Source organism: Spermophilus citellus (genome assembly GCF_964194105.1).
Source record: "Spermophilus citellus genome assembly, chromosome: 6".
Classification (NCBI taxonomy): Eukaryota; Metazoa; Chordata; class Mammalia; order Rodentia; family Sciuridae; genus Spermophilus; species Spermophilus citellus.
In genome coordinates, this window is record NC_138187.1 from 46857361 (window position 1) to 46877266 (window position 19906).

Consider the following 19906-nt stretch of genomic DNA (forward strand, 5'->3'; position numbering starts at 1 on the left):
TAATTTTTGGAAGCTTGGCAACCCCTTTCCATGAAAGTGCTTCTCGCCAGTCACTGCTTAGGGCTACATCAAGAGGAAACAAAACATAGAGATAGAACGTGAAACTACTTTACTGTGTCAAGTTTCAAGAAGCTAGCACAAACCGTGTTGGATTTAGAGTTCCAAATACATCTATCAATATATGAGAAAACAGAGTGAAACCTAAAAATTCAAACTGTTACTGGAAATGAACGCTTCAACATAGAAGAACGAAAATTGGGGAACCAAGTCGCCTTCGTGTACTGATCATTACCTGAAAGTATCATCCAGTTTGGGTGAAAAAATATTTGCTGAGATTTCTGGAGATTCGTAATTTTTGGAAGCTTGGCAACCCCTTTCCATGAAAGAGTTGCTCGCCAGTCAGTGCTTAGGGCTACATCAAGAGGAAACAAAACATAGAGATAGAACGTGAAACTGCTTCACTGTGTCAAGTTTCAAGAAGCTAGCACAAACCGTGTTGGATTTAGAGTTCCAAATACATCTATCAATATAGGAGAAAACAGAGTGAAACCTAAAAATTCAAACTGTTACTGGAAATGAACGCTTCAACATAGAAGAACGAAATTTGGGGAACCAAGTCGCCTTCGTGTACTGATCATTACCTGAAAGTATCATCCAGTTTGGGTGAAAAAATATTTGCTGAGATTTCTGGAGATTCGTAATTTTTGGAAGCTTGGCAACCCCTTTCCTTGAAAGTGTTTCTCGCCAGTCAGTGCTTAGGGTACATCAAGAGGAAACAAGCCATAGAGATAGAACGTGAAACTACTTTACTGTGTCAAGTTTCAAGAAGCTAGCACAAACCGTGTCGCATTTAGAGTTCCAAGTACATGTATCAATATAGTAGAAAACAGAGTGAAACCTAAAAATTCAAACTGTTACTGGAAATGAACGCTTCAACATAGAAGAACGAAATTTGGGGAACCAAGTCGCCTTAGTGTACTGATCATTACCTGAAATTATCATCCAGTTTGGGTGAAAAAATATTTGCTGAGATTTCTGGAGATTCGTAATTTTTGGAAGCTTGGCAACCCCTTTCCATGAAAGAGTTGCTCGCCAGTCAGTGCTTAGGGCTACATCAAGAGGAAACAAAACATAGAGATAGAACGTGAAACTACTTCACTGTGTCAAGTTTCAAGAAGCTAGCACAAACCGTGTTGGATTTAGAGTTCCAAATACATCTATCAATATAGGAGAAAACAGAGTGAAACCTAAAAATTCAAACTGTTACTGGAAATGAACGCTTCAACATAGAAGAACGAAATTTGGGGAACCAAGTCGCCTTCGTGTACTGATCATTACCTGAAAGTATCATCCAGTTTGGGTGAAAAAATATTGGCTGAGATTTCTGGAGATTCGTAATTTTTGGAAGCTTGGCAACCCCTTTCCATGAAAGTGTTTCTCGCCAGTCAGTGCTTAGGGCTACATCAAGAGGAAACAAACCATAGAGATAGAACGTGAAACTACTTTACTGTGTCAAGTTTCAAAAAGCTAGCACAATCCGTGTCGGATTTAGAGTTCCAAATACATCTATCAATATAGGAGAAAACAGAGTGATACCTAAAAATTCAAACTGTTACTGGAAATGAACGCTCCAACATAGAAGAACGAAATTTGGGGAACCAAGTCGCCTTCGTGTACTGATCATTACCTGAAAGTATCATCCAGTTTGGGTGAAAAAATATTTGCTGAGATTTCTGGAGATTCGTAATTTTTGGAAGATTGGCAACCCTTTTCCATGAAAGTGCTTCTCGCCAGTCACTGCTTAGGGCTACATCAAGAGGAAACAAAACATAGAGATAGAACGTGAAACTACTTTACTGTGTCAAGTTTCAAGAAGCTAGCACAAACCGTGTTGGATTTAGAGTTCCAAATACATCTATCAATATAGGAGAAAACAGAGTGAAACCTAAAAATTCAAACTGTTACTGGAAATGAACGCTTCAACATAGAAGAACGAAATTTGGGGAACCAAGTCGCCTTCGTTTACTGATCATTACCTGAAAGTATCATCCAGTTTGGGTGAAAAAATATTTGCTGAGATTTCTGGAGATTCGTAATTTTTGGAAGCTTGGCAACCCCTTTCCTTGAAAGTGTTTCTCGCCAGTCAGTGCTTAGGGTACATCAAGAGGAAACAAACTATAAAGATAGAACGTGAAACTACTTTACTGTGTCAAGTTTCAAGAAGCTAGCACAATCCGTGTCGGATTTAGAGTTCCAAATACATCTATCAATATAGGAGAAAACAGAGTGATACCTAAAAATTCAAACTGTTACTGGAAATGAACGCTTCAACATAGAAGAACGAAATTTGGGGAACCAAGTCGCCTTCATGTACTGATCATTACCTGAAAGTATCATCCAGTTTGGGTGAAAAAATATTTGCTGAGATTTCTGGAGATTCGTAATTTTTGGAAGCTTGGCAACCCCTTTCCATGAAAGTGCTTCTCGCCAGTCACTGCTTAGGGCTACATCAAGAGGAAACAAAACATAGAGATAGAACGTGAAACTACTTTACTGTGTCAAGTTTCAAGAAGCTAGCACAAACCGTGTTGGATTTAGAGTTCCAAATACATCTATCAATATAGGAGAAAACAGAGTGAAACCTAAAAATTCAAACTGTTACTGGAAATGAACGCTTCAACATAGAAGAACGAAATTTGGGGAAGCAAGTCGCCTTCGTTTACTGATCATTACCTGAAAGTATCATCCAGTTTGGGTGAAAAAATATTGGCTGAGATTTCTGGAGATTCGTAATTTTTGGAAGCTTGGCAACCCCTTTCCATGAAAGTGCTTCTCGCCAGTCACTGCTTAGGGCTACATCAAGAGGAAACAAAACATAGAGATAGAACGTGAAACTACTTTACTGTGTCAAGTTTCAAGAAGCTAGCACAAACCGTGTTGGATTTAGAGTTCCAAATACATCTATCAATATATGAGAAAACAGAGTGAAACCTAAAAATTCAAACTGTTACTGGAAATGAACGCTTCAACATAGAAGAACGAAATTTGGGGAACCAAGTCGCCTTCGTGTACTGATCATTACCTGAAAGTATCATCCAGTTTGGGTGAAAAAATATTTGCTGAGATTTCTGGAGATTCGTAATTTTTGGAAGCTTGGCAACCCCTTTCCTTGAAAGTGTTTCTCGCCAGTCAGTGCTTAGGGTACATCAAGAGGAAACAAGCCATAGAGATAGAACGTGAAACTACTTTACTGTGTCAAGTTTCAAGAAGCTAGCACAAACCGTGTCGCATTTAGAGTTCCAAGTACATGTATCAATATAGTAGAAAACAGAGTGAAACCTAAAAATTCAAACTGTTACTGGAAATGAACGCTTCAACATAGAAGAACGAAATTTGGGGAACCAAGTCGCCTTAGTGTACTGATCATTACCTGAAATTATCATCCAGTTTGGGTGAAAAAATATTTGCTGAGATTTCTGGAGATTCGTAATTTTTGGAAGCTTGGCAACCCCTTTCCATGAAAGAGTTGCTCGCCAGTCAGTGCTTAGGGCTACATCAAGAGGAAACAAAACATAGAGATAGAACGTGAAACTACTTCACTGTGTCAAGTTTCAAGAAGCTAGCACAAACCGTGTTGGATTTAGAGTTCCAAATACATCTATCAATATAGGAGAAAACAGAGTGAAACCTAAAAATTCAAACTGTTACTGGAAATGAACGCTTCAACATAGAAGAACGAAATTTGGGGAACCAAGTCGCCTTCATGTACTGATCATTACCTGAAAGTATCATCCAGTTTGGGTGAAAAAATATTGGCTGAGATTTCTGGAGATTCGTAATTTTTGGAAGCTTGGCAACCCCTTTCCATGAAAGTGTTTCTCGCCTTCACTGCTTAGGGCTACATCAAGAGGAAACAAAACATAGAGATAGATCGTGAAACTACTTTACTGTGTCAACTTTCAAGAAGCTAGCACAAACCGTGTTGGATTTAGAGTTCCAAATACATCTATCAATATAGGAGAAAACAGAGTGATACCTAAAAATTCAAAGTGTTACTGGAAATGTACGCTTCAACATAGAAGAACGAAATTTGGAGAACCAAGTCGCCTTAGTGTACTGATCATTACCTGAAAGTATCATCCTGTTTGGGTGAAAAAATATTGGCTGAGATTTCTGGAGATTCGTAATTTTTGGAAGCTTGGCAACCCCTTTCCATGAAAGTGCTTCTCGCCAGTCACTGCTTAGGGCTACATCAAGAGGAAACAAAACATAGAGATAGAACGTGAAACTACTTTACTGTGTCAAGTTTCAAGAAGCTAGCACAAACCGTGTTGGATTTAGAGTTCCAAATACATCTATCAATATAGGAGAAAACAGAGTGAAACCTAAAAATTCAAACTGTTACTGGAAATGAACGCTTCAACATAGAAGAACGAAATTTGGGGAACCAAGTCGCCTTCGTTTACTGATCATTACCTGAAAGTATCATCCAGTTTGGGTGAAAAAATATTGGCTGAGATTTCTGGAGATTCGTAATTTTTGGAAGCTTGGCAACCCCTTTCCATGAAAGTGTTTCTCGCCTTCAGTGCTTAGGGCTACATCAAGAGGAAACAAAACATAGAGATAGATCGTGAAACTACTTTACTGTGTCAAGTTTCAAGAAGCTAGCACAAACCCTGTTGGATTTAGAGTTCCAAATACATCTATCAATATAGGAGAAAACAGAGTGATACCTAAAAATTCAAAGTGTTACTAGAAATGAACGCTTCAACATAGAAGAACGAAATTTGGAGAACCAAGTCGCCTTAGTGTACTGATCTTTACCTGAAAGTATCATCCTGTTTGGGTGAAAAAAATATTGGCTGAGATTTCTGGAGATTCGTAATTTTTGGAAGCTTGGCAACCCCTTTCCATGAAAGTGCTTCTCGCCAGTCACTGCTTAGGGTACATCAAGAGGAAACAAAACATAGAGATAGAACGTGAAACTACTTTACTGTGTCAAGTTTCAAGAAGCTAGCACAAACCGTGTTGGATTTAGAGTTCCAAATACATCTATCAATATAGGAGAAAACAGAGTGAAACCTAAAAATTCAAACTGTTACTGGAAATGAACGCTTCAACATAGAAGAACGAAATTTGGGGAACCAAGTCGCCTTCGTTTACTGATCATTACCTGAAAGTATCATCCAGTTTGGGTGAAAAAATATTGGCTGAGATTTCTGGAGATTCGTAATTTTTGGAAGCTTGGCAACCCCTTTCCATGAAAGTGTTTCTCGCCTTCAGTGCTTAGGGCTACATCAAGAGGAAACAAAACATAGAGATAGAACGTGAAACTACTTTACTGTGTCAAGTTTCAAGAAGCTAGCACAAACCGTGTTGGATTTAGAGTTCCAAATACATCTATCAATATAGGAGAAAACAGAGTGATACCTAAAAATTCAAAGTGTTACTGGAAATGAACGCTTCAACATAGAAGAATGAAATTTGGGGAACCAATTCGCCTTCGTTTACTGATCATTACCTGAAAGTATCATCCAGTTTGGGTGAAAAAATATTTGCTGAGATTTCTGGAGATTCGTAATTTTTGGAAGCTTGGCAACCCCTTTCCTTGAAAGTGTTTCTCGCCAGTCAGTGCTTAGGGTACATCAAGAGGAAACAAACCATAGAGATAGAACGTGAAACTACTTTACTGTGTCAAGTTTCAAGAAGCTAGCACAAACCGTGTTGGATTTAGAGTTCCAAATACATCTATCAATATAGGAGAAAACAGAGTGAAACCTAAAAATTCAAACTGTTACTGGAAATGAACGCTTCAACATAGAAGAACGAAATTTGGGGAACCAAGTCGCCTTCGTGTACTGATCATTACCTGAAAGTATCATCCAGTTTGGGTGAAAAAATATTTGCTGAGATTTCTGGAGATTCGTAATTTTTGGAAGCTTGGCAACCCCTTTCCTTGAAAGTGTTTCTCGCCAGTCAGTGCTTAGGGTACATCAAGAGGAAACAACCCATAGAGATAGAACGTGAAACTACTTTACTGTGTCAAGTTTCAAGAAGCTAGCACAAACCGTGTCGCATTTAGAGTTCCAAGTACATGTATCAATATAGTAGAAAACAGAGTGACACCTAAAAATTCACACTGTTACTGGAAATGAACGCTTCAACATAGAAGAACGAAATTTGGGGAACCAAGTCGCCTTAGTGTACTGATCATTACCTGAAATTATCATCCAGTTTGGGTGAAAAAATATTTGCTGAGATTTCTGGAGATTCGTAATTTTTGGAAGCTTGGCAACTCCTTTCCATGAAAGAGTTGCTCGCCAGTCAGTGCTTAGGGCTACATCAAGAGGAAACAAAACATAGAGATAGAACGTGAAACTACTTCACTGTGTCAAGTTTCAAGAAGCTAGCACAAACCGTGTTGGATTTAGAGTTCCAAATACATCTATCAATATAGGAGAAAACAGAGTGAAACCTAAAAATTCAAACTGTTACTGGAAATGAACGCTTCAACATAGAAGAACGAAATTTGGGGAACCAAGTCGCCTTAGTGTACTGATCATTACCTGAAAGTATCATCCAGTTTGGGTGAAAAAATATTTGTTGAGATTTCTGGAGATTCGTAATTTTTGGAAGCTTGGCAACTCCTTTCCATGAAAGTGCGTCTCGCCAGTCACTGCTTAGGGCTACATCAAGAGGAAACAAACCATAGAGATAGAACGTGAAACTACTTTACTGTGTCAAGTTTCAAGAAGCTAGCACAAACCGTGTTGGATTTAGAGTTCCAAATACATCTATCAATATAGGAGAAAACAGAGTGATACCTAAAAATTCAAAGTGTTACTGGAAATGAACGCTTCAACATAGAAGAACGAAATTTGGGGAACCAAGTCGCCTTAGTGTACTGATCATTACCTGAAAGTATCATCCAGTTTGGGTGAAAAAATATTTGCTGAGATTTCTGGAGATTCGTAATTTTTGGAAGCTTGGCAACCCCTTTCCATGAAAGTGCTCTCGCCAGTCACTGCTTAGGGCTACATTAAGAGGAAACAAACCATAGAGATAGAACGAGAGACTACTTTACTGTGTCAAGTTTCAAGAAGCTAGCACAAACCGTGTTGGATTTAGAGTTCCAAATACATCTATCAATATAGGAGAAAAAAGAGTGAAACCTAAAAATTCAAACTGTTACTGGAAATGAACGCTTCAACATAGAAGAACGAAATTTGGGGAACCAAGTCGCCTTCGTGTAGTGATCATTACCTGAAAGTATCATCCAGTTCGGGGTTAAAAAATATTTGCTGAGATTTCTGGAGATTCGTATCTTTTGGAAGCATTGCAACCCCTTTCCATGAAAGTGCTTCTCGCCAGTCAGTGTTAGGGCTACATCAAGAGGAAACTAAACATAGAGATAGAACGTGAAACTACTTTACTGTGTCAAGTTTCAAGAAGCTAGTACAAACCGTGTTGGATTTAGAGTTCCAAATACATCTATCAATATAGGAGAAAACAGAGTGAAACCTAAAAATTCAAACTGTTACTGGAAATGAACGCTTCAACATAGAAGAACGAAATTTGGGGAACCAAGTCGCCTTCGTTTACTGATCATTACCTGAAAGTATCATCCAGTTTGGGTGAAAAAATATTGGCTGAGATTTCTTGAGATTCGTAATTTTTGGAAGCTTGGTAACCTCTTTCCATGAAAGTGTTTGTCGCCTTCAGTGCTTAGGGCTACATCAAGAGGAAACAAACCATAGAGATAGAACGTGAAACTACTTTACTGTGTCAAGTTTCAAGAAGCTAGCACTATCCGTGTTGGATTTAGAGTTCCAAATACATCTATCAATATAGGAGAAAACAGAGTGAAACCTAAAAATTCAAACTGTTACTGGAAATGAACACTTCAACATAAAAGAACGAAATTTGGGGAACCAAGTCGCCTTAGTGTACTGATCATTACCTGAAAGTATCATCCAGTTTGGGTGAAAAAATATTTGCTGAGATTTCTGGAGATTCGTAATTTTTGGAAGCTTGGCAACCCCTTTCCATGAAAGTGCTTCTCGCCAGTCACTGCTTAGGGCTACATTAAGAGGAAACAAACCATAGAGATAGAACGTGAAACTACTTTACTGTGTCAAGTTTCAAGAAGCTAGCACAAACCGTGTTCGATTTAGAGTTCCAAATACATCTATCAATATAGGAGAAAAAAGAGTGAAACCTAAAAATTCAAACTGTTACTGGAAATGAACGCTTCAATATAGAAGAACGAAATTTGGGGAACCAAGTCGCCTTCGTGTACTGATCATTACCTGAAAGTATCATCCAGTTTGGGTGAAAAAATATTTGCTGAAATTTCTGGAGATTCGTAATTTTTGGAAGCTTGGCAACCCCTTTCCATGAAAGTGCTTCTCGCCAGTCAGTGCTTAGGGCTACATCAAGAGAAAACAAAACATAGAGATAGAACATGAAACTACTTTACTGTGTCAAGTTTCAAGAAGCTAGCACAAACCGTGTTGGATTTAGAGTTCCAAATACATCTATCAATATAGGAGAAAACAGAGTGAAACCTAAAAATTCAAACTGTTACTGGAAATGAACGCTTCAACATAGAAGAACAAAATTTGGGGAACCAAGTCGCCTTCGTTTACTGATCATTACCTGAAAGTATCATCCAGTTTGGGTGAAAAAATATTGGCTGAGATTTCTGGAGATTCGTAATTTTTGGAAGCTTGGCAACCCCTTTCCATGAAAGTGTTTCTCGCCTTCAGTGCTTAGGGCTACATCAAGAGGAAACAAAACATAGAGATAGAACGTGAAACTACTTTACTGTGTCAAGTTTAAAGAAGCTAGCACAAACCGTGTCGGATTTAGAGTTCCAAGTACATGTATCAATATAGGAGAAAACAGAGTGATACCTAAAAATTCAAACTATTACTGGAAATGAACGCTTCAACATAGAAGAACGAAATTTGGGGAACCAAGTCGACTTAGTGTACTGATCATTACCTGAAAGTATCATCCAGTTTGGGTGAAAAAATATTTGCTGAGATTTCTGGAGATTCGTAATTTTTGGAAGCTTGGAAACCCCTTTCCATGAAAGTGTTTCTCGCCAGTCACTGCTTAGGGCTACATCAAGAGGAAACAAACCATAGAGATAGAACGTGAAACTACTTTACTGTGTCAAGTTTCAAGAAGCTAGCACAAACCGTGTTCGATTTAGAGTTCCAAATACATCTATCAATATAGGAGAAAACAGAGTGAAACCTAAAAATTCAAACTGTTACTGGAAATGAACGCTTCAACATAGAAGAACGAAATTTGGAAAACCAAGTCGCCTTCGTGTACTGATCATTACCTGAAAGTATCATCCAGTTTGGGTGAAAAAATATTTGCTGAAATTTCTGGAGATTCGTAATTTTTGGAAGCTTGGCAACCCCTTTCCATGAAAGTGCTTCTCGCCAGTCAGTGCTTAGGGCTACATCAAGAGAAAACAAAACATAGAGATAGAACGTGAAACTACTTTACTGTGTCAAGTTTCAAGAAGCTAGCACAAACCCTGTTGGATTTAGAGTTCCAAATACATCTATCAATATAGGAGAAAACAGAGTGAAACCTAAAAATTCAAACTGTTACTGGAAATGAACGCTTCAACATAGAAGAACAAAATTTGGGGAACCAAGTCGCCTTCGTTTACTGATCATTACCTGAAAGTATCATCCAGTTTGGGTGAAAAAATATTGGCTGAGATTTCTGGAGATTCGTAATTTTTGGAAGCTTGGCAACCCCTTTCCATGAAAGTGTTTCTCGCCTTCAGTGCTTAGGGCTACATCAAGAGGAAACAAAACATAGAGATAGATCGTGAAACTACTTTACTGTGTCAAGTTTCAAGAAGCTAGCACAAACCCTGTTGGATTTAGAGTTCCAAATACATCTATCAATATAGGAGAAAACAGAGTGATACCTAAAAATTCAAAGTGTTACTAGAAATGAACGCTTCAACATAGAAGAACGAAATTTGGAGAACCAAGTCGCCTTAGTGTACTGATCTTTACCTGAAAGTATCATCCTGTTTGGGTGAAAAAAATATTGGCTGAGATTTCTGGAGATTCGTAATTTTTGGAAGCTTGGCAACCCCTTTCCATGAAAGTGCTTCTCGCCAGTCACTGCTTAGGGTACATCAAGAGGAAACAAAACATAGAGATAGAACGTGAAACTACTTTACTGTGTCAAGTTTCAAGAAGCTAGCACAAACCGTGTTGGATTTAGAGTTCCAAATACATCTATCAATATAGGAGAAAACAGAGTGAAACCTAAAAATTCAAACTGTTACTGGAAATGAACGCTTCAACATAGAAGAACAAAATTTGGGGAACCAAGTCGCCTTCGTTTACTGATCATTACCTGAAAGTATCATCCAGTTTGGGTGAAAAAATATTGGCTGAGATTTCTGGAGATTCGTAATTTTTGGAAGCTTGGCAACCCCTTTCCATGAAAGTGTTTCTCGCCTTCAGTGCTTAGGGCTACATCAAGAGGAAACAAAACATAGAGATAGATCGTGAAACTACTTTACTGTGTCAAGTTTCAAGAAGCTAGCACAAACCCTGTTGGATTTAGAGTTCCAAATACATCTATCAATATAGGAGAAAACAGAGTGATACCTAAAAATTCAAAGTGTTACTAGAAATGAACGCTTCAACATAGAAGAACGAAATTTGGAGAACCAAGTCGCCTTAGTGTACTGATCTTTACCTGAAAGTATCATCCTGTTTGGGTGAAAAAAATATTGGCTGAGATTTCTGGAGATTCGTAATTTTTGGAAGCTTGGCAACCCCTTTCCATGAAAGTGCTTCTCGCCAGTCACTGCTTAGGGTACATCAAGAGGAAACAAAACATAGAGATAGAACGTGAAACTACTTTACTGTGTCAAGTTTCAAGAAGCTAGCACAAACCGTGTTGGATTTAGAGTTCCAAATACATCTATCAATATAGGAGAAAACAGAGTGAAACCTAAAAATTCAAACTGTTACTGGAAATGAACGCTTCAACATAGAAGAACGAAATTTGGGGAACCAAGTCGCCTTCGTTTACTGATCATTACCTGAAAGTATCATCCAGTTTGGGTGAAAAAATATTGGCTGAGATTTCTGGAGATTCGTAATTTTTGGAAGCTTGGCAACCCCTTTCCATGAAAGTGTTTCTCGCCTTCAGTGCTTAGGGCTACATCAAGAGGAAACAAAACATAGAGATAGAACGTGAAACTACTTTACTGTGTCAAGTTTCAAGAAGCTAGCACAAACCGTGTTGGATTTAGAGTTCCAAATACATCTATCAATATAGGAGAAAACAGAGTGATACCTAAAAATTCAAAGTGTTACTGGAAATGAACGCTTCAACATAGAAGAATGAAATTTGGGGAACCAAGTCGCCTTCGTTTACTGATCATTACCTGAAAGTATCATCCAGTTTGGGTGAAAAAATATTTGCTGAGATTTCTGGAGATTCGTAATTTTTGGAAGCTTGGCAACCCCTTTCCTTGAAAGTGTTTCTCGCCAGTCAGTGCTTAGGGTACATCAAGAGGAAACAAACCATAGAGATAGAACGTGAAACTACTTTACTGTGTCAAGTTTCAAGAAGCTAGCACAAACCGTGTTGGATTTAGAGTTCCAAATACATCTATCAATATAGGAGAAAACAGAGTGAAACCTAAAAATTCAAACTGTTACTGGAAATGAACGCTTCAACATAGAAGAACGAAATTTGGGGAACCAAGTCGCCTTCGTGTACTGATCATTACCTGAAAGTATCATCCAATTTGGGTGAAAAAATATTTGCTGAGATTTCTGGAGATTCGTAATTTTTGGAAGCTTGGCAACCCCTTTCCTTGAAAGTGTTTCTCGCCAGTCAGTGCTTAGGGTACATCAAGAGGAAACAACCCATAGAGATAGAACGTGAAACTACTTTACTGTGTCAAGTTTCAAGAAGCTAGCACAAACCGTGTCGCATTTAGAGTTCCAAGTACATGTATCAATATAGTAGAAAACAGAGTGACACCTAAAAATTCACACTGTTACTGGAAATGAACGCTTCAACATAGAAGAACGAAATTTGGGGAACCAAGTCGCCTTAGTGTACTGATCATTACCTGAAATTATCATCCAGTTTGGGTGAAAAAATATTTGCTGAGATTTCTGGAGATTCGTAATTTTTGGAAGCTTGGCAACTCCTTTCCATGAAAGAGTTGCTCGCCAGTCAGTGCTTAGGGCTACATCAAGAGGAAACAAAACATAGAGATAGAACGTGAAACTACTTCACTGTGTCAAGTTTCAAGAAGCTAGCACAAACCGTGTTGGATTTAGAGTTCCAAATACATCTATCAATATAGGAGAAAACAGAGTGAAACCTAAAAATTCAAACTGTTACTGGAAATGAACGCTTCAACATAGAAGAACGAAATTTGGGGAACCAAGTCGCCTTAGTGTACTGATCATTACCTGAAAGTATCATCCAGTTTGGGTGAAAAAATATTTGTTGAGATTTCTGGAGATTCGTAATTTTTGGAAGCTTGGCAACTCCTTTCCATGAAAGTGCTTCTCGCCAGTCACTGCTTAGGGCTACATCAAGAGGAAACAAACCATAGAGATAGAACGTGAAACTACTTTACTGTGTCAAGTTTCAAGAAGCTAGCACAAACCGTGTTGGATTTAGAGTTCCAAATACATCTATCAATATAGGAGAAAACAGAGTGATACCTAAAAATTCAAAGTGTTACTGGAAATGAACGCTTCAACATAGAAGAACGAAATTTGGGGAACCAAGTCGCCTTAGTGTACTGATCATTACCTGAAAGTATCATCCAGTTTGGGTGAAAAAATATTTGCTGAGATTTCTGGAGATTCGTAATTTTTGGAAGCTTGGCAACCCCTTTCCATGAAAGTGCTCTCGCCAGTCACTGCTTAGGGCTACATTAAGAGGAAACAAACCATAGAGATAGAACGAGAGACTACTTTACTGTGTCAAGTTTCAAGAAGCTAGCACAAACCGTGTTGGATTTAGAGTTCCAAATACATCTATCAATATAGGAGAAAAAAGAGTGAAACCTAAAAATTCAAACTGTTACTGGAAATGAACGCTTCAACATAGAAGAACGAAATTTGGGGAACCAAGTCGCCTTCGTGTAGTGATCATTACCTGAAAGTATCATCCAGTTCGGGGTTAAAAAATATTTGCTGAGATTTCTGGAGATTCGTATCTTTTGGAAGCATTGCAACCCCTTTCCATGAAAGTGCTTCTCGCCAGTCAGTGTTAGGGCTACATCAAGAGGAAACTAAACATAGAGATAGAACGTGAAACTACTTTACTGTGTCAAGTTTCAAGAAGCTAGTACAAACCGTGTTGGATTTAGAGTTCCAAATACATCTATCAATATAGGAGAAAACAGAGTGAAACCTAAAAATTCAAACTGTTACTGGAAATGAACGCTTCAACATAGAAGAACGAAATTTGGGGAACCAAGTCGCCTTCGTTTACTGATCATTACCTGAAAGTATCATCCAGTTTGGGTGAAAAAATATTGGCTGAGATTTCTTGAGATTCGTAATTTTTGGAAGCTTGGTAACCTCTTTCCATGAAAGTGTTTGTCGCCTTCAGTGCTTAGGGCTACATCAAGAGGAAACAAACCATAGAGATAGAACGTGAAACTACTTTACTGTGTCAAGTTTCAAGAAGCTAGCACTATCCGTGTTGGATTTAGAGTTCCAAATACATCTATCAATATAGGAGAAAACAGAGTGAAACCTAAAAATTCAAACTGTTACTGGAAATGAACACTTCAACATAAAAGAACGAAATTTGGGGAACCAAGTCGCCTTAGTGTACTGATCATTACCTGAAAGTATCATCCAGTTTGGGTGAAAAAATATTTGCTGAGATTTCTGGAGATTCGTAATTTTTGGAAGCTTGGCAACCCCTTTCCATGAAAGTGCTTCTCGCCAGTCACTGCTTAGGGCTACATTAAGAGGAAACAAACCATAGAGATAGAACGTGAAACTACTTTACTGTGTCAAGTTTCAAGAAGCTAGCACAAACCGTGTTCGATTTAGAGTTCCAAATACATCTATCAATATAGGAGAAAAAAGAGTGAAACCTAAAAATTCAAACTGTTACTGGAAATGAACGCTTCAATATAGAAGAACGAAATTTGGGGAACCAAGTCGCCTTCGTGTACTGATCATTACCTGAAAGTATCATCCAGTTTGGGTGAAAAAATATTTGCTGAAATTTCTGGAGATTCGTAATTTTTGGAAGCTTGGCAACCCCTTTCCATGAAAGTGCTTCTCGCCAGTCAGTGCTTAGGGCTACATCAAGAGAAAACAAAACATAGAGATAGAACATGAAACTACTTTACTGTGTCAAGTTTCAAGAAGCTAGCACAAACCGTGTTGGATTTAGAGTTCCAAATACATCTATCAATATAGGAGAAAACAGAGTGAAACCTAAAAATTCAAACTGTTACTGGAAATGAACGCTTCAACATAGAAGAACAAAATTTGGGGAACCAAGTCGCCTTCGTTTACTGATCATTACCTGAAAGTATCATCCAGTTTGGGTGAAAAAATATTGGCTGAGATTTCTGGAGATTCGTAATTTTTGGAAGCTTGGCAACCCCTTTCCATGAAAGTGTTTCTCGCCTTCAGTGCTTAGGGCTACATCAAGAGGAAACAAAACATAGAGATAGAACGTGAAACTACTTTACTGTGTCAAGTTTAAAGAAGCTAGCACAAACCGTGTCGGATTTAGAGTTCCAAGTACATGTATCAATATAGGAGAAAACAGAGTGATACCTAAAAATTCAAACTATTACTGGAAATGAACGCTTCAACATAGAAGAACGAAATTTGGGGAACCAAGTCGACTTAGTGTACTGATCATTACCTGAAAGTATCATCCAGTTTGGGTGAAAAAATATTTGCTGAGATTTCTGGAGATTCGTAATTTTTGGAAGCTTGGAAACCCCTTTCCATGAAAGTGTTTCTCGCCAGTCACTGCTTAGGGCTACATCAAGAGGAAACAAACCATAGAGATAGAACGTGAAACTACTTTACTGTGTCAAGTTTCAAGAAGCTAGCACAAACCGTGTTCGATTTAGAGTTCCAAATACATCTATCAATATAGGAGAAAACAGAGTGAAACCTAAAAATTCAAACTGTTACTGGAAATGAACGCTTCAACATAGAAGAACGAAATTTGGAAAACCAAGTCGCCTTCGTGTACTGATCATTACCTGAAAGTATCATCCAGTTTGGGTGAAAAAATATTTGCTGAAATTTCTGGAGATTCGTAATTTTTGGAAGCTTGGCAACCCCTTTCCATGAAAGTGCTTCTCGCCAGTCAGTGCTTAGGGCTACATCAAGAGAAAACAAAACATAGAGATAGAACGTGAAACTACTTTACTGTGTCAAGTTTCAAGAAGCTAGCACAAACCGTGTTGGATTTAGAGTTCCAAATACATCTATCAATATAGGAGAAAACAGAGTGAAACCTAAAAATTCAAACTGTTACTGGAAATGAACGCTTCAACATAGAAGAACAAAATTTGGGGAACCAAGTCGCCTTCGTTTACTGATCATTACCTGAAAGTATCATCCAGTTTGGGTGAAAAAATATTGGCTGAGATTTCTGGAGATTCGTAATTTTTGGAAGCTTGGCAACCCCTTTCCATGAAAGTGTTTCTCGCCTTCAGTGCTTAGGGCTACATCAAGAGGAAACAAAACATAGAGATAGAACGTGAAACTACTTTACTGTGTCAAGTTTAAAGAAGCTAGCACAAACCGTGTCGGATTTAGAGTTCCAAGTACATGTATCAATATAGGAGAAAACAGAGTGATACCTAAAAATTCAAACTATTACTGGAAATGAACGCTTCAACATAGAAGAACGAAATTTGGGGAACCAAGTCGACTTAGTGTACTGATCATTACCTGAAAGTATCATCCAGTTTGGGTGAAAAAATATTTGCTGAGATTTCTGGAGATTCGTAATTTTTGGAAGCTTGGAAACCCCTTTCCATGAAAGTGTTTCTCGCCAGTCACTGCTTAGGGCTACATCAAGAGGAAACAAAACATAGAGATAGAACGTGAAACTACTTTACTGTGTCAAGTTTCAAGAAGCTAGCACAAACCGTGTTGGATTTAGAGTTCCAAATACATCTATCAATATAGGAGAAAACAGAGTGATACCTAAAAATTCAAAGTGTTACTGGAAATGAACGCTTCAACATAGAAGAATGAAATTTGGGGAACCAAGTCGCCTTAGTGTACTGATCATTACCTGAAAGTATCATCCAGTTTGGGTGAAAAAATATTGGCTGAGATTTCTGGAGATTCGTAATTTTTGGAAGCTTGGAAACCCCTTTCCATGAAAGTGTTTCTCGCCAGTCAGTGCTTAGGGCTACATCAAGAGGAAACAAAACATAGAGATAGAACATGAAACTACTTTACTGTGTCAAGTTTCAAGAAGCTAGCACAAACTGTGTTGGATTTAGAGTTCCAAATACATCTATCAATATAGGAGAAAACAGAGTGAAACCTAAAAATTCAAACTGTTACTGGAAATGAACGCTTCAACATAGAAGAACGAAATTTGGGGAACCAAGTCGCCTTAGTGTACTGATCATTACCTGAAAGTATCATCCAGTTTGGGTGAAAAAATATTGGCTGAGATTTCTGGAGATTCGTAATTTTTGGAAGCTTGGCAACCTCTTTCCATGAAAGTGTTTGTCGCCTTCAGTGCTTAGGGCTACATCAAGAGGAAACAAACCATAGAGATAGAACGTGAAACTACTTTACTGTGTCAAGTTTCAAGAAGCTAGCACAAACCGTGTCGGATTTAGAGTTCCAAGTACATGTATCAATATAGGAGAAAACAAAGTGATACCTAAAAATTCAAACTATTACTGGAAATGAACGCTTCAACATAGAAGAACGAAATTTGGGGAACCAAGTCGCCTTAGTGTACTGATCATTACCTGAAAGTATCATCCAGTTTGGGTGAAAAAATATTGGCTGAGATTTCTGGAGATTCGTAATTTTTGGAAGCTTGGCAACCTCTTTCCATGAAAGTGTTTGTCGCCTTCAGTGCTTAGGGCTACATCAAGAGGAAACAAACCATAGAGATAGAACGTGAAACTACTTTACTGTGTCAAGTTTCAAGAAGCTAGCACAAACCGTGTTGGATTTAGAGTTCCAAATACATCTATCAATATAGGAGAAAAAAGAGTGAAACCTAAAAATTCAAACTGTTACTGGAAATGAACGCTTCAACATAGAAGAACGAAATTTGGGGAACCAAGTCGCCTTCGTGTACTGATCATTACCTGAAAGTATCATCCAGTTCGGGGTTAAAAAATATTTGCTGAGATTTCTGGAGATTCGTATCTTTTGGAGGCATCGCAACCCCTTTCCATGAAAGTGCTTCTCGCCAGTCACTGCTTAGGGCTACATCAAGAGGAAACAAAACATAGAGATAGAACGTGAAACTACTTTACTGTGTCAAGTTTCAAGAAGCTAGCACAAACCGTGTCGGATTTAGAGTTCCAAGTACATGTATCAATATAGGAGAAAACAGAGTGATACCTAAAAATTCAAACTATTACTGGAAATGAACGCTTCAACATAGAAGAACGAAATTTGGGGAACCAAGTCGCCTTAGTGTACTTATCATTACCTGAAAGTATCATCCAGTTTGGGTGAAAAAATATTGGCTGAGATTTCTGGAGATTCGTAATTTTTGGAAGCTTGGAAACCCCTTTCCATGAAAGTGTTTCTCGCCAGTCACTGCTTAGGGCTACATCAAGAGGAAACAAAACATAGAGATAGAACGTGAAACTACTTTACTGTGTCAAGTTTCAAGAAGCTAGCACAAACTGTGTTGGATTTAGAGTTCCAAATACATCTATCAATATAGGAGAAAACAGAGTGAAACCTAAAAATTCAAACTGTTACTGGAAATGAACGCTTCAACATAGAAGAACGAAATTTGGGGAACCAAGACGCCTTAGTGTACTGATCATTACCTGAAAGTATCATCCAGTTTGGGTGAAAAAATATTGGCTGAGATTTCTGGAGATTCGTAATTTTTGGAAGCTTGGCAACCCCTTTCCATGAAAGTGCTTCTCGCCAGTCACTGCTTAGGGCTACATCAAGAGGAAACAAAACATAGAGATAGAACGTGAAACTTCTTTACTGTGTCAAGTTTCAAGAAGCTAGCACAAACCGTGTCGGATTTAGAGTTCCAAGTACATGTATCAATATAGGAGAAAACAGAGTGATACCTAAAAATTCAAACTATTACTGGAAATGAACGCTTCAACATAGAAGAACGAAATTTGGGGAACCAAGTCGCCTTAGTGTACTGATCATTACCTGAAAGTATCATCCAGTTTGGGTGAAAAAATATTGGCTGAGATTTCTGGAGATTCGTAATTTTTGGAAGCTTGGCAACCTCTTTCCATGAAAGTGTTTGTCGCCTTCAGTGCTTAGGGCTACATCAAGAGGAAACAAACCATAGAGATAGAACGTGAAACTACTTTACTGTGTCAAGTTTCAAGAAGCTAGCACAAACCGTGTTCGATTTAGAGTTCCAAATACATCTATCAATATAGGAGAAAACAGAGTGAAACCTAAAAATTCAAACTGTTACTGGAAATGAACACTTCAACATAAAAGAACGAAATTTGGGGAACCAAGTCGCCTTAGTGTACTGATCATTACCTGAAAGTATCATCCAGTTTGGGTGAAAAAATATTTGCTGAGATTTCTGGAGATTCGTAATTTTTGGAAGCTTGGCAACCCCTTTCCATGAAAGTGCTTCTCACCAGTCACTGCTTAGGGCTACATTAAGAGGAAACAAACCATAGAGATAGAACGTGAAACTACTTTACTGTGTCAAGTTTCAAGAAGCTAGCACAAACCGTGTTGGATTTAGAGTTCCAAATACATCTATCAATATAGGAGAAAAAAGAGTGAAACCTCAAAATTCACCTGTTACTGGAAATGAACGCTTCAACATAGAAGAACGAAATTTGGGGAACCAAGTCGCCTTCGTGTACTGATCATTACCTGAAAGTATCATCCAGTTCGGGGTTAAAAAATATTTGCTGAGATTTCTGGAGATTCGTATCTTTTGGAGGCATCGCAACCCCTTTCCATGAAAGTGCTTCTCGCAAGTCACTGCTTAGGGCTACATCAAGAGGAAACAAAACATAGAGATAGAACGTGAAACTACTTTACTGTGTCAAGTTTCAAGAAGCTAGCACAAACCGTGTCGGATTTAGAGTTCCAAGTACATGTATCAATATAGGAGAAAACAGAGTGATACCTAAAAATTCAAACTATTACTGGAAATGAACGCTTCAACATAGAAGAACGAAATTTGGGGAACCAAGTCGCCTTAGTGTACTTATCATTACCTGAAAGTATCATCCAGTTTGGGTGAAAAAATATTGGCTGAGATTTCTGGAGATTCGTAATTTTTGGAAGCTTGGAAACCCCTTTCCATGAAAGTGTTTCTCGCCAGTCACTGCTTAGGGCTACATCAAGAGGAAACAAAACATAGAGATAGAACGTGAAACTACTTTACTGTGTCAAGTTTCAAGAAGCTAGCACAAACTGTGTTGGATTTAGAGTTCCAAATACATCTATCAATATAGGAGAAAACAGAGTGAAACCTAAAAATTCAAACTGTTACTGGAAATGAACGCTTCAACATAGAAGAACGAAATTTGGGGAACCAAGACGCCTTAGTGTACTGATCATTACCTGAAAGTATCATCCAGTTTGGGTGAAAAAATATTGGCTGAGATTTCTGGAGATTCGTAATTTTTGGAAGCTTGGCAACCCCTTTCCATGAA